This window comes from Anabrus simplex, chromosome 7 (assembly GCF_040414725.1).
Source record: "Anabrus simplex isolate iqAnaSimp1 chromosome 7, ASM4041472v1, whole genome shotgun sequence".
NCBI classification, from domain to species: Eukaryota; Metazoa; Arthropoda; class Insecta; order Orthoptera; family Tettigoniidae; genus Anabrus; species Anabrus simplex.
Window position 1 is genome coordinate 59,662,350 of NC_090271.1, and position 15,957 is coordinate 59,678,306.

Here is a 15,957-nt window from a genome sequence, read left to right on the forward strand (position 1 = left end):
GAACAGTCTAATTGAAAGCGTATTTACTGTGGATATTGTAGCTTCTAAGCTGAAGAAGGAGGAAAGGAGGATAGTGAAGAACGCTTGATTATGACACTGTGACACCTCATGTTTTAATTGTCAGAGAGACGGCCGCTCTTTGTACATTTCAATAAATTTATCTAGCAGTACCTTTGTCCGCTCCATGCTTTCCTTACAAGAGGCTTGATCTGTGAGGCGAGGTCTTCTCGTTGAGGCACTGACAACAGATCTCGCCTGTAGCAGATGACGCCTCGAATTGATCTCGCTCACTAACGAGCAGTCCTAGCCTGTTGGAACGCGTCACAAAAGGCCTCGCCTGTCACAATTCCTTTCTGTGTATGGCCAGCTAATCCACTGATCGATAGGTATTTTATACTTAGATGAAAGGTAAGGCAAGCATGGAACATAAATAGCTTGCTTTTCTAGGTCCACTTCCCGAGCCTGATTAAGGTCTCTTTCAAAGCGAATGTTGGGATCTAAGACCATTGCTTTAATGTCCTGTCTGTTGATGGCTACGATGTCCGCCCTCCAATTAGAGTCATCGGTAGAGATGCAGTGAACCTCCTCGTGCACCTCCCATCCACGCTGTCTCAAACCTTGAGCAATCAACATTCTTACACGGTGGTGGCGATGGTTGCGCATTAGTTCAGTGCTCCGGCAGAATCCCAGCACATGTCCAAGGGTATGTGCTCTCTTAGTCACACACAGTGTACTGTTCAATGCTGTATATGTCAGGTAATAACAAAAAATCCCAGTATTTTTGCACCTGTACTCATTCCTTGTATCTGGTCTGCATGTGTACCGTAACCCAACACGAAGCTGATGCTGACGGCTGGCGCAATTATAAAATCAACAGATCCAGATTTCAAGATATAGCCGTTTACAGCGGTTTTATGCTACAAACCATTATGAGGTATGAAACCAGACACTATATTAGAATTTTTCAATTGTTTTTTAACCGATCATTTGTTCAGAGAAATTACTAACGAAACCAATCGGTATGCGATAACGATAGTAATAATAATGATAAAAGTGTAAAATAATTTGTCTTAAATTGCATATACTGCTTTTATTGCTCCAGTACAGCTTGCTGTAAACATTTATAGCCTAAATACATCATTTAGGAGCAAGTGCTATCTCCAAAATCGTAAAAGATGAATACAAGTCATGTAAAATAGAAATTCACATTTAAAATACGAGTAGAAGGGACAACACAGAGAACTTTAATTCAAGGGGTAAGCGTTAACACTATCATCATCAATCATCATCATCATTTTCATTTCCCCTTGTCCAGCTTCTGCCAGGTCGGCATGTTGACGGCACTTCTCCACCGTTGCTCCTCCTTCCACCGCTCCTCTTCAGTCCAGTCTTCTTTTTCTTATACAGTTCTTGACAGAGTCCATCCATCTTGTTCTGAGCCTCCCTCTTGCCCTCTTTCTTCTGTCTTAGCCTCCAACACTTGTTTTGGTATCCTTCCCTCCTCCATCCACATAACATGTCCAAACCATCTCAATTTATTTTTCTCCATCCTCTCACTCAGTTTTTCTACTATCTCTTTTCTGACCTCAACATTTCTTACTCTGTCTTTCCTTGTTTTCCCTACCATACTCCTCAGAAACTTCATCTCACTGGCCTGAATTTTACTCTCATTTCTTGCTGTCAAAGTCCAAGTCTTTGATGCATACATTAATATAGGGGTATAGTACATCTTGTACATACATTTCATAGGAACTTATCTGTTCCACACCAGGTTCATAACGTTCTGGTAGAACATATTTTCAGCTCGTACCCTTCTACTGATCTCCTTATCCAATCTTGCATCTTGCACTATTAACACTAGTCAAAGGGAAAAGATGGAAGGGATCCCACACTCCGAAAAGTGAAATGAAAAGTGAAAAAAGAAAGACAAGGGCCATTAAGGGATTATAATAATATTTATAATTTCATGTGACTATTTCTAGTCGGGTGCAGCCCTTGTAAGGCAGACCCTCCGATGAGGATGGGCGGCATCTGCCATGTGTAGGTAACTGCATGTTATTGTGGTGGAGGATAGTGTTATGTGTGGTGTGTGAGTTGCAGGGATGTTGGGGACAGCACAAACACCCAGCCCCCGGGCCATTGGAATTAACCAATGAAGGTTAAAATCCCTGATCTGACCGGGAATCAAACCCGGGACCCTCTGAACCGAAGGCCAGTACGCTGTACATTCAGCCAATGAGTCGGACATTAAGGGAGTGAAAATGAAAGACACCCTAGGCCTCGATATCTAACACCATTGGGGTCGAAAAAGAACAAGAGTTGACCGGTTTTTTGCTAGTGGCTTTACGTCGCACCGACACAGATAGGTCTTATGGTGACGATGGGATAGGAAAGGCCTAGGAGTTAGAAGAAAGCAGCTGTGGCTTTAAATAAGATACAGCCCCAGCATTTGCCTGGTGTAAAAATGGGAAACCACGGAAAACCATCTTCAGGGCTGCCGACAGTGGGATTCGAACCCATTATCTTCTGCATGCAAGCTCACAGCCGCGCGCCCCTAACAGCACGGCCAACTCGCCCGGTGGCTAAGGGTCTTAAGAGGAAGTACACTTCAAAAAATGAAGGTATTGGCCATAGAAATGCACGGGCCACAAAGGGCATGAAAATGAAAGACTCTCTAGGCCTCAAATGCTCTAATACTGTCAGGGTCGGAACAGAACACGAGTTGATCAACAGTGGTCGAATAGGATAGATGAAAGTGAAGAGCCTGGCACAAGTGGAATGAATGCTAGGACTCAGCTAAGGGCCTCGTGGTCACCAACCCATGCTCCCCAAGTTAACAGCCCCTGGGGCCACTTTTAGTCTCCTCTTAATACAGGCAGAGGAGACCGTGGGTATATTCTACTGCTACCACCCATAGGGGTTATTGAGGTCTAGAGTAGAGTCGTCATTCTAATTCATTCCAGAGGTATTCTAAAGGATTGAATTCTGGACTCTGGGCTGGCCAGTCTATTTCTAGGACATATTTGTCCACAAACCACTCAAGAACAGACCCTTCTTTATGGATGGACGTGTTATCATGCTGAAGCTGAAACACAGCAATCACTTCCAAACTGGTCTTCTGCTGTAGGCAACACACAGCTGGTCAAAATGTCCTTATAGTGTTCTGCTTTTAACACATTCTGTAGTATTATGAGAGAACCAAGTCCCTTCCATGATGAACATCCCTCACTCTAAATCACACATCTCTAGTTGTCCCTGGACCAGTGGTGGCACTCTTTACACTATCAAAAGCAGCTCTTAGCATTCACAGGGAAAATGTGCAGTTTATGGGCTGATGCCTGAGCCCTGAGCGCCAGTTCTTGTATCTCCCAGTGCACAGCGATAGGGCTAGCTGCACAATTAGCGGAACTGCTAAATTTATGGGTATTGGTATAACAAGATGTCTTGCAATTTTCCCATAGCACCTTCTTCAATTTTCGATGGTCCCCATCCGCGGTGGCTGTATGGTGTCTTTTCATTTCCAGTTCACAATCACATCCCTAACAGTCAACATGGGCAATTTGGGAAGGGCAGAAACGACCTGACTGACTGCCCACTGAAGTGGCAACCAATAACCATCCATATTTTGAAGTTGCTGAGCTCTCCTGTTCCACCAATTCTACAGGTATCTCTTAACAATAAACAGCATTGAGCCCTCAACATGCCTTTTATAGCAGCAGTAGTAGTGACATGCAGGCTCTAATTTGTGTGTCCATAGAGGATCCAGGCTATCTACGACAGGTGTTAGCAGAGCTATGGAGGATTGAACCAGCGTTTGGGCTGAATACACATACACAGGGGATCCAGATAACCAGACGTCCTCTACTGCCAGTACAGTTTGTTCAGATGACAACATTTATAAAGTGCACATTCACGCTGAAGGCAACTGTATAAAAAGCGGATGGTTATCCAGTTGTATTTTCCTTAAAACTATAATCGCTACCATCACCTTAATTAACACTAAGAGTGTAGAAACTGAAGGTATACAAAGCTAACACCTTGGCGGATGCAGAGTGGGTCTGCACACCGACCAGGCAACCGAGCAGATGAGGGGTGGCCACGACGGAGAGGGGGTGGCTTCCACTGTCGGCTGTCCTGAAAATGGTTTTCTGTGGTTTTCCATTCTCCTGCACTAAGGGGAATACCATCCGGCTCTATGACTAAATGGTTAGCGTGCTGGCTTTTGGTCCAGAGGGCCCCGGGTTTGATTCCCAGCCGAGTTGGGGGATTTTAACCTTAATTGATTAATTCCAATGGCTTGGGGGCTGGGTATGTGTGTGTGTGGCATATTCAGCATTAGAAATCATCCTAGATAGGGCCCTCATCTTCACAGACATGCAGGTCGCCCAATAGGCCGTGTACAAGAAAAAGACCTGCACTAGGCCTCTCCGAAGGCCATACACCATCATTATTAGGGGAATACCGGGACAGTTCCTAGTACAGGCCACGGCCACCAACCCTCTCACCTTCACCATACATCTCCTTCTTCGATACAAATCTCCTGGCCTGAGAGATGGTGTCACAGTTTAGGAGGCTGGCCTCCCCCTTCAGAAGAGGAATGAAAACATTTAGTAGTAGAAGTATTAGTAGTAGCAAAGCTAACAAAGAGCTCAGTGATACCTGTCAAGGGAATATGAAAGGCTACAAGTCACCAAAGAGCAAAAATGGTAAATATCACACTCATGGAATAGAAATGCACATTGACAGAAGGTTTTAAGAATCACTTTCATCAGTGAAAGAAATCCAGACTTGAGAGGGTGAAGGAAAGAAAAAAAAATAGGACAGATGAGGGTATGGTAGCCAAATGACATAGTCACTGCCTTCTCTCCAATGAGGCCATGGTTCGCCAATGCATGTGGGATGTTTGAAATGAAAAGTTACATCACTATGTAGGGTGATCAGCTGTTGAAGGAAGGAATGAGGGACAAGACAGGACATTCCACAATTCTGGGAGACAGCTACATTTTAAGCTGTAATTTTAAAACAACAAGAACTGTAACATTTTCTAAGGCACTGTGTTGCCTGACCAAGATAACTCTTACTGAAGTAATAAACATAGAAAAATACATTTCATTTATCTTTATTATACAACTTCTTTTCCAGTCTGTGGAAAAGTTTACAAAATGCCTTGTGGGCACTACTTCGATAAGGGGATAAGTATGGCGTGTTGGTTTCCCACTTTGCATTATATGCACATATGCGTTAATGGTACTTTTACCTTTTGCCTTCCTGGGTTTAAATGATGGCTTTCCTTTTTTTTTTTTGGTGACAAAATAGAAGTACAGTGATCTCTGTTTGTTTGTCCAACCCTTGTCCCGTTTCCCTATGAGGTCGGGTATGAGGTGAGATGAATCTGTCGTGGCAGGTTTTTATGACCGGATGCCCTTCCTGACCTCAACCTTATCAGAGGAGTTAATGAGATGAAATGAATGATGTGATATATGATAGTAGGGAGAGGGTGAAACCCGGTGCCGGCACATAGCCTACTCCTGTCGAATAGCACCAAGGGGTCTGCTCAAGGCTTAATGTCCCCATCTGATGGATGAATCACCATCAACAGCGTCATGCCCTCACTCCATATGAGCACTGTGGAGAGGTTTGGAATTTAATCCAGGCTTTTGGCATGCAATCTAGTGATTAGAAATTGCATACCACCATCTCCCCGACCCTGTCAGCCAACATTCTGATGGTGAAATTTTTTTCAACCAACGGGACTCGAACCGGCTAATACAATGCATGGCCATGAATGGCATAACATTACAATACATATAACAACACAAATTATGGTTGTGATCTTCTTCCTTTCTAGGATGTTCTAGTAAGAAAGAAATCAGATGGCTCCTTAGGACATACCATCTATCGTAAGCCTACCCACACAAATTGCTACCTTCATGCAGATTCTCACCAACATCCAGCACAAAAACAAGGCATTCTCACGATACTCACCAAGAGGGTGAGACGAATTTGTGAGCCATCAAATATCCAGGTGGAGATGGATACACTCATTGTCACATTCAAGGGTAGTGGTTACAGCGATCTGCAGATTCATAGAAACCTGCATCCCAGAGAAACGGCCAAGCAAAGCTCACAGAAGGAAGAAGTGAAGCAAACTGCCTACTTCCCTTACATTCATAACACCACAGATCAAATTGCCAAGATCTTCCGCAAACAAAATATAAAAACCGTGTTTGGCACCATCACTAAAATTGCTCACAATCTGGGTAAAACCAAGGACAAATTGTCCCCACTTTTACATCCTGGGGTTTACAAAATTCCCTGTACTTGCGGTAAGGTATACATTGGCCAAACATGCCGGTCCAATGGTACTCGTGTCAAGGAACATGAACGTAATATTTGTCTCAACCAGCCAGACAAATCAGCAATAGCTGAGCACGCTCTATCGTCCGGTCATAATGTCATGTTCCAAGATGCTCAAGCTCTTACTCACACTAGACACCACAGGTCCAGGATTATATGGAAAGCTGTGGAAATACATAGAAATCCTTACAATTTCAACAGGGACACTGACTATCAAATAAGTAATACCTGGTTGCCAGCCATTAAGGATTCCCTTCCCTACCTTCACTATTTTTATTTTGTTTCAGTTTGTTCCAAATTCATACGTTCCTCATCGCCAGATGTTTAATTCCAGGCTTGTGTCAATGTCATACCTTCATATGTGTGTACTCCTGTTACATTATGTTATGTGACCCTCTCAGACTGTTTCTGATGGTTCCGTCAGCTTCCGCTTCGAACGCTAGCAATGTACCGCATCTGGAGAGCCATCTGGTGATGAATGAACGTACAATTTCCACTTCTATTGGGTAACGTCTAAATTCAAACCTCATTGTTTTAGAAGCCTTCTCATGGATAGTCGAGATTTTCTTCTGATGATGCAGAGCAAAGTTCTCTGCAAAACGTAAAGAATTTCACCTTATTTTCTTGATGCGGCATAAGCCCAAAAACCTATATCATGTCTATAAGTACGGGCCGTGAAAGCATCATGGCAACATTATGTAATATTGTTTACTTGATAAATGTATTGCACTTCAATATGGAACAAAAATGAAATTTATAGCTTACAAATAATTTTAATGTTATATACTGAAATTAAGTAAGAATACACCGCAAGATATGGCAGAGTACATCACTGAGGATTGTTTATATTTTCTCATGTCCAGTTAAATTTTGGAAAGGCTGTTCCCATGTAAATTTGTAGTGAGGGGATTATCATCTCTCTACGTGTGCTTGAAATATGTTTCCATAATACGTATACGGTTAGGTTAGGTGACGCTGTTTGAACAAGAAAACTGGAATGGTTGCCACAGAGGCCTCTGGAGTGATATTATAATTTTTTCAGAATAATATTAAACATACACTTTCACACAGTATTGGATTTTAAAAAAAATTACAAACGAATAAGCCATAATGTGGATATCATGTGTGAAAACGCAAGTTTTGAACAAAGTGATTGCTGTTACATACCGACTTTAATGTGCACGGGTTTTTCCCAAATTTTATGAAAAATAGGATATAACAACAATCTGTTATAGCGAGTAAATTTTTTAGCCATTACGAATTCTCACTATACCGGACTTCTACTGTATTTCTCCTTTGTCTTTTTCCTTTCTATCACTTATTTTCAGATATACAGTATTAGGCGAATAATACCTGCAAATTCTTTTAAAGAAATTGAGGTATGAAATTGGGGTGCAGGTTTTGAGTCAATGGTGGCATTTTTTTTTTCAAAATCAGCCTTCCTAAAGTTAGGGTGCAGGGATTATTCAGTGGCGGGGATTTTTCACGTAAATACGGTAAGTAATGCAAAGGAAACAAACAAGTAGAATTCAGAATTAACAGAGTACAAGCCTGCACTGTCAATGGCTGACCCCTGGAGATTGGAGATAATATAGAATTACGATGACCAAGTTTTATATTTGTATGTATGAAATACAAATGCCACACTAGCAGGACCAGGATTAGAAGTATAACTAGAACTACTACCTGTCATCTTGACATGTGTGAAACTTAAGTGTAGATTATAGTCTTGTAAACCATGAATATATTGTACAACATTAATATACTCTAATTTTCTACTTTATAGAGCAAAAATACACAATTACACAATGTAATTTAATATGCTTAAGAGTATGCAGTATAAGAGAAACAAGTTCCTAATATCCATTATCAAATCTTTCTTTTGCAATCTCAGATCTTTCTCACTGATCTTCTGTGTGAGTCTGGATTAGGAAAACACACCAGATGTGTTGCCAGTGTGTGTAGTGTAGCCATTTCTTCGAAACCGACTTTCAACCTATTAGGTCGTGTTACGAACATTTAGTATGTGTTGAAGAGATGTTAAGTACAGAACAAAAATAGCTCACCGGACACCAGTGGGATCCAAACCCACAACCTCCCGATTTTGCGTCAGTTGTTCTACTAATTGAGCTATGGTGGCCTAGGCCATCTTTGTTTTGTTGGAAAGGATCTAAGCTACAGGTCTGGCACTACTGCCATCACTCTGTAGAGTGCGTTTAAGTTGCCCGTTGAGGGCCGAGTCAATGAATATTGAATTTTCATGACCACATTGTAATCAAAAGCGACTTTCCACTTATTAGGTCATGTTACGTACATTTAGTACGTGTTGAAGAGATGTTAAGTACAGAACCAAAATGGCCAACCGGACACCAGTGGGATCTGAGTTTCTCTTCTGAGGACACAGAGCAGTCTTTGTGAAATGTAAAGGATCCCCATGGTTTCCTTCCTTCTCTTGGCAAAAACCTAAAAGATTATTGTGTCTGTATGAATGTAGTTCAAGGGTAGGAGTTTGGGAACATACACAGAGATGGGTTGATGTGGAAGGCCAGAGCACCAGAAGGTAGAGAGAAGGACAAACATGAACTTCCAATTGTTATATTATCTCCAATCTTCAGGGGTCAGCCATTGACAGTGCAGGCTTGTACTCTGTTAATTCTGAATTCTACTTGTTTATTTCCTTTGCATTACTTATATCTGAAAATAAGTGATAGAAAGGGAAAAACAAAGGAGAAATACAGTAGAAGTCTGGTATAGCGAGAATTCGTAATGGCGAGTGGTAATGGTAGAGCAACCGACGCAAAATTGGGAGGTTGTGGGTTCGGATCCCACTGGTGCCTGGTTAGCCATTTTTGTTCTGTACTTAACATCTCTTCAACATGTACTAAATGTATGTAACACGACCTAATAGGTTGAAAGTCGATTTCGATTACAATGCAGTCATGATAATTCAATATTCATAGCCATTTCTCCTCCAAAATTAAAAATGAAGTCCCAACGAGATATTTTCTCACCTGTGACTTCATGGTAAATAACGTATGCATTTATTGTGACAATATCTAACACACTGAAGAATACATGCATGGGTCACCTGCAACATCCATATTTAGTTGTATATAGGTGGGAAATCTGGTCAAAACAGTCTACTCTGAATTTTGCAGTTTCTGGAAGCTTCTGTTTTGCTTTGCTTATTGATTGTGACTGACATGTGTAAAGTATTGAGCAAGAAACATTCTTGTTAACTTACCTGGATAGGATGTCATTGAAATGTCACCAGATTTACAAATAATGGTGTTGTGCAGAGTCCCTGGAGTAGTCTTGGCAGATGGTGGTACTTCCTAGCATGTTTTCTGATAGTGCCAACCAAACAAGTTCTCTTCTTACTCAAATAATCACAGAGACTTTTTGAAGTAACGAAGTTGTTGCATATGACATTCCAGCCTTTTGGAACATAAGGTTGCATGGGGTGAACAACATTATCTGTAACAGTTGAAAGTTCATGTTTGTCCTTCTCTCTCTCTACCTTCTGGTGCTTTGGCCTTCCATATCAACCCATCTTTGTGTATGTTCCCAAACTCCTACCCTTGAACTAAATTCATACAGACACAATAATCTTTTAGGTTTTTGCCAAATGAAGGAAGGAAACCATGGGGATCCTTTACATTACACAAAGACTGCTCTGTGTCCTCAGAAGAGAAACTCATCTGACCACAGCTATGACTGTTCTAACATTGAAATGTGAAGAATTCCCATAGCTAAAATTCAAAAGATTACCATGAATGCATCAATCTAAATAATTATATTCATACAATTGATTGTTCCCTGTCTACCACATATACTACCGTACATCAGTGTTATCGCCAGAAATTTTCAACAGCCAGGTGGCAGGAATGAGTATGATAAACTTTCAATTTATTGCCCTCATGGCTTAACAATACCATCAGACAGGTAAACATTAAATGCAAAATTGAACTACCATATTTTCTTGCAAATTAATGCCCTTGCATAATTTATGCATCCCAATATTTTTGGGTCCAAAGTGGAGAAAAAGAAATGTTCACAAATTTGACGCACCCACTTCTTCGAACATCCATCAAACAGCTCCGGATGTGTTTCGAAATAAAGATGTCAACTACTCAGGTAGCCGCCTACCTATTGCGAAACCAGACATTCCAAATATCGGGCAACGTGCTGTTATCAGCCGCTAGGAAATACCACTGCACTAATTCAGTAAGAGAACCAGCACAGAAGTGACTAGTGACGCTCTATTCCAGTCTGGTACAAACGTATTTTACAAGTGTTTCAGGTACGGGACATGCGTTTCCTGTGATCTCAAAATTGTTTGTTAGTCCACAGTGAGCAAGTATTTGAGCAATAGTGCATCATATAAACTCGCGGTAAAGCATTTCGCGGACCAAAAAGTGGCAAGTTTCCGAAAGTAGGGGAGGATCTGCTTTAATGTACGATTTTGTCACGCAACATTGGATGTGCTGTTTCTCACGAAATAATGCTGTATTTTAAAGGACAAGAAATAGCTGCTGCACATGGAATCAGTGTCTCGGATTTGAAGGTTAGCCAAGGCTTCATTAATTTTATGAAAAGAAATGGACTTTCTCTTCGATGAAGAACAACATTATGCCACAAAATGCCAAATGATTTCAACCAAGTAACTGATTTTCATCGCTTTGTGATTGAGAAGTGTAAAGTGAAGGAATATTTGCTCTCCCAAATAGAAACCACAGGTCAGTGAGCATTCAGTTTCCGTATGCCACAAATTAACTATTCTCATATCGCTGGAATGTATTTCCTAACATTCTGAAAAATGTAATATTTCAAAACTCAAAATAGACCCCTGCTACTAAGCTCTGTACTATGTACCCTTGGCACAACTATTTATCAACAGCTAATGGCTGTTATTGTTGTTATTCACAATAGTACCAAAAATTGTTTATCCAGTCTTTCTTTTCGACTGCTCCTATTTTAAGTTTATAACAAGTTAAGATACTCCAATCAAGTTGTCAGTTTACACCAAATGTTAAATCAACAATTACTTATTGCAAGCCAATAATGTTGAATCTAAGACTTCAACCAGATAGTTTTTCAATTTTTATGACTTTACTTTTCAGTAAGGTCTCAATTAACATTCTCATATTGCTGGAATGTTTTTCGTAACATTCCAAAAAATTGTAATATTTAAAAATTCAAAACAGACCACTGCTACTAAGCACGTACTATGTATCTTTGTCACAACTATTAATCAACAGCCAACGGCTGATATTGTTGTTGTTCACAATAATACCAAAAATTGTTATTCAATTTTCCTTTAGACTGTTCCCATTTTAAGTATGTTAATATTAAATCTTAATAATTATAATTTAAATATAAATTAGGTGCCTGATTTAACCTTGAGGAGGTACAATGCCTGAAATGCCTTCAATGAAAGGTGAATCATGTCTCACATTTCATAAGGTAATAAGGATCAAATCCTAAATGTATAAGACTATAATTTATTGAATAGGTGGTCAAATAATAAATTAATTAGCATCCTACAAGTATGCCACAAAGTCAAACAATTGATAAGAAAAGGATATCAAGTGTTATCGTACGTGCTACCGGAAGCGAAAAAGAACAATGTACTGCAATGCCTGCTGTAACAGGCGATGGCAGAAAGCTTGCACATTATGTTGTACTAAAACGAAAAACAATGCCTAAAGTAAAATTTCCACGACGAATCCACATTCCTATTTAAGAAAAATGGTGAATGGACACGTCACTCATACAAGATTGGATACAAATGGTTGGGGAAATACAGCACTGCCCTTCTCGCATAGGACAGTTTTCTTTTTTTGCCGGTGTGTCATTATTATGTACTTACATGAACTGTACTTTTGTTAGTACATGTTTATTTTACTCCAGGCTGTATTTTCAGCTCGTAATGGGAAGAATATTTTCCAGTGTCAGTACTTCAAATCCACGTGTCCAACTTACCTGATGTAGTCTATTTGACTTTTCAGAAAGAATCTCACGCCGGAATTTTACACCAAATGACAATTAACCGCAAATGAGTTTAACCAATTGCATGTATATTAAATTTGATGTACCTTTTAAATGAAAATAATTGTAAGTAGTTTTTTAAAAAATCTGAAATCCTCGAATAATTTCTACATCCAAAGTTTTCGTCTGTATTTTTCATCAAAAAAGTGCGTTAATTATGCAAGAAAATATGGTATTTTAGTGTTATCATCACAAACAAGACATAAGAGAGTATTTTTGAACTTCTAGCGTTCTACTGCTCTTTCATTATCATGTAACATGGGGGCTTACCACTCTGTTGCTGTGGAGTGCCATACAGGTTTCTGACATCATGTGGAATTGAGTGCTTCCATGCTAATCCAGGCACCACTTGTGCACACTACGTGATAGTCAAGCTAAACATTTAAACTCCAAAGTAACTGATGCAATTATGCTGACAATAATGACGATTTAAATTTGGAACACCCAATATGTATTAATATTATGTAACAAGCACATATCGAGGTTATTTTAGTCGAGCGGTATGTAAAAATGGCAGGGTGATGCACCCATTACAAAGGTACTGTACTAGGGAGAACACTGTACATAGAGTTGATGAGGAAATAGAAACTGTGTACAAACAGCACTCATTTCAATCAACTAACTTTAATAATACAATATGAAAACAGACTAGAATACTAATATAGGCAACAGGAACTTCGAACAATTGGTACTGATTAAGTGATGTCTTTACATTATGTCTCCAAAGACAGGAACAGTCTTTGATATTCACAAGTAGGGAACACCTGAAACAGAAAGGTTAGCATCAGAATTTTAATACAGTATACCAAACAAATGCATTGCATATGAATATTAAATATAATTAACATACTGTACATGCTTCATTTCTATTCTTCTAAATTTTCAGTCCCATTACAAATAGAAATGACCATAGCTCTCAAAAGTATAAAACCAGGGAAAGCTGCAGGTATCAACAGAATTCACCCCGAGTTTCTACTACACTGTGACCAGCCATGATCAGTTGATGTAACACCTTCTTCTCAAACATTTTGGAAACAGGTAATCTGCCACCACTTTTCATGAAAACCAAAATAATAGCAATCCAATAAAGATTTGTCAAAAGTGGAGAATTATTGCCCTGTAACTCTCCTAAGCATCACACTGACATCACTAGAAAGACTAATCTATATAACAGAATTTTGGATACCATCAAAAAGCATGTTCCATTGGAGCAGGCTGACTTCAGACCTGGGACAGGATGTGATGAACAAGTTCTTGCACTAGCAACCCATATGAAATTATATTAGCATCTAACATTCAATGGGGTGACAAAATAAGACAAGCAAAAATGAAAGGGTTGGCTATTCTATCTTGCACAGGGTGTTTGGAAGGCAGATGGCAAGGCAGTTTCAAAAAATCCAGAGCATTGTATGGGGCAGAAATATGGAGCATTGAAAATGTAGTAAAGAGGTAGGTGTAATAGTTAACAAGTTCTGTAAAATAATAATGATGCTATCAGAATGTACTTCTAATAGTGGAGTTAGAATTCTATGTGAATGTGTAGGGCCTGAGTATAAAAACACATAAAAGTTAAAAAGGTAAGGAGAGAAACGAAGGAAATAATGAATTTACTATACCAGCATCAGATATTTACTGGTTACACAAGGTGAAAAGGATGCAAGACAATGGTGCAAAATCATTTTTTGGGGGGGGGGGGGGGAGGAGGAGGAGTCCCCCCCAACCACCAATAATTTTATCTCAAAGGTTCCTCCCAACTATAATTGCCCAGAGGGGATTCTTTCATTATAAAATAATGAGGAAAATGTAGAACAAACATAAACTGAAATGAATGTTCTTTACTGTGCATATTTTCATGATCCCTCCATATAGGGTTGGCATCAGGAAGGGAACCTGGCCGTAAAACAGGGCCAAATCCACATGTGTGACGCAGTTCGCACCCATGATCCCACAGGTGTGGGAAAAGCGGTAGGAATAGAAGAAGAAGAAGAAGAAGAAGAAGAAGAATACCGTGCATATTTTCATAAAAACATCAACAATAATAGTTACTATTTTTTTTTTTGAACTGTGTAATGACCAACAGAAATTTAAAAACTTCCTACAGGGAATAACTTTTCAATGTTTATCATTATTGTTATAACAACAGAATTCAATCAAAAACATTTAAAATTTAAAGTTATTGTGGGGAGGGTTTTATATACCCCCCCACTGCTGGGTACTGTCTGAAATAAACACTGGTAGTTAAGCCTTATTATCCTTCTCCCTCCCACCATTTCTTTCTGATTTTGCACGCTGTGCGAGACAGAATAGGAGTGGGAGACTGGTGGGATGAGATTCATAATAAAGAAAAGATACTGAGTAAGAACACGTTTTCCCGCTTAGCGTGTCGTAAATTCGAAGTCCCGATTCTCATCGTAATAAATATTTATAAAAATCACTCACTTATTATGTCATGAATGTTTGCTATTACCGCTTAGCATGATCACATTTTTCCTAGCCCTGAAAATGTTATTTGTCATCCCTTGTGAAAGAAATGGTGATTTCCAACTCGGGTAATAGCCATCACTACAGTTGCGTGATTCAGATGCCTTGAATTTCTGAACTTCACAGGATAAGTTGCACCTTCAGGGAGCGAGCCGTTAGCCTCAGGAATGTTCAGTGTTGCTTGCCAGTTAGCAACAACATTGCTGAAAAATAGTGAGCCTGTTTGTGCTTGTATTTCACATTTCATTCAGAAGTTAGAGATTTATTTTGTGTTGGGTGGTACAGTGAAGTGTAGATAATATTTGTCATGTGATAAGGTAGCCTATATCTGGATAAGGAACATAATTGTGTGAAACTGACTAGCGTGGTGCATATTTGTCTTCTGATAGCCTAGTTATGGATACAGACAAAGTAGTAAAATATCTCATTAATGAACACAAAATCACAATCCGTCAGAAAGTGGACTGGCGTCTGCATCTTTAAGCGTGCAGAGGTTGCGAATGTGGAACTTGCACCATCAAATTTTGCCTCGATCACTCGAGTTGATTGAAGTTTTGTCAACTTTAAAATGGCGGCCAAAGTTCTGGTCGTACATGGTCGAGTGTAACCTCCAATTTCATTGTATAAGAGTGTGACCAGAAAATAATGCTGAATAATCCACTACTCCAAAATAAAAGACTTTTACTAAAATTTATTTTAGAAAGAGTGTGTGATCTACAACAATACTTCTAATATTTTTCATGCTTTTTTCATATGTGATGTCTAGTGTTTATTGCACCTTTCAGTACACTTGTTATTTTATACGCTCCAGCAGAAAATGTTTTCATATTTGTTTCCTCATGTTTTTCACACCTTTTAATACTTTCCTCTCATCTTTAGAAATTGTAGATATAATTTTCACTGTACACGTGGATACACGACGTAAAATGCCATGTCAGAAAAAATTGGTATTTAGTGTTTTCTTATCCCTATTGGATGAATTTTATTAATATATTCAGTAGTACGTTCTCACACTTAACACTTCCTTTTTCCTTGTCTCCTGCAAAAATGTCTAAACGAGTTTTACTG

At 39.5% G+C, this 15,957-nt stretch overlaps 1 protein-coding gene across 1 annotated transcript in view; it reads right to left on the reverse strand.

Annotated features, from left to right (window-relative positions):
- Positions 1–13,022: 13,022 nt before the first annotated feature.
- The window catches only part of LOC136876904 (26S proteasome non-ATPase regulatory subunit 2), a 165,786-nt gene continuing 162,851 nt past the window's right edge, over positions 13,023–15,957 (reverse strand). Inside the window, exon 18 of the mRNA XM_067150658.2 lies at positions 13,023–13,172. The gene's annotated coding sequence lies outside the window, so the exon portion shown is untranslated. The remainder of the gene's footprint in view (positions 13,173–15,957) is intronic.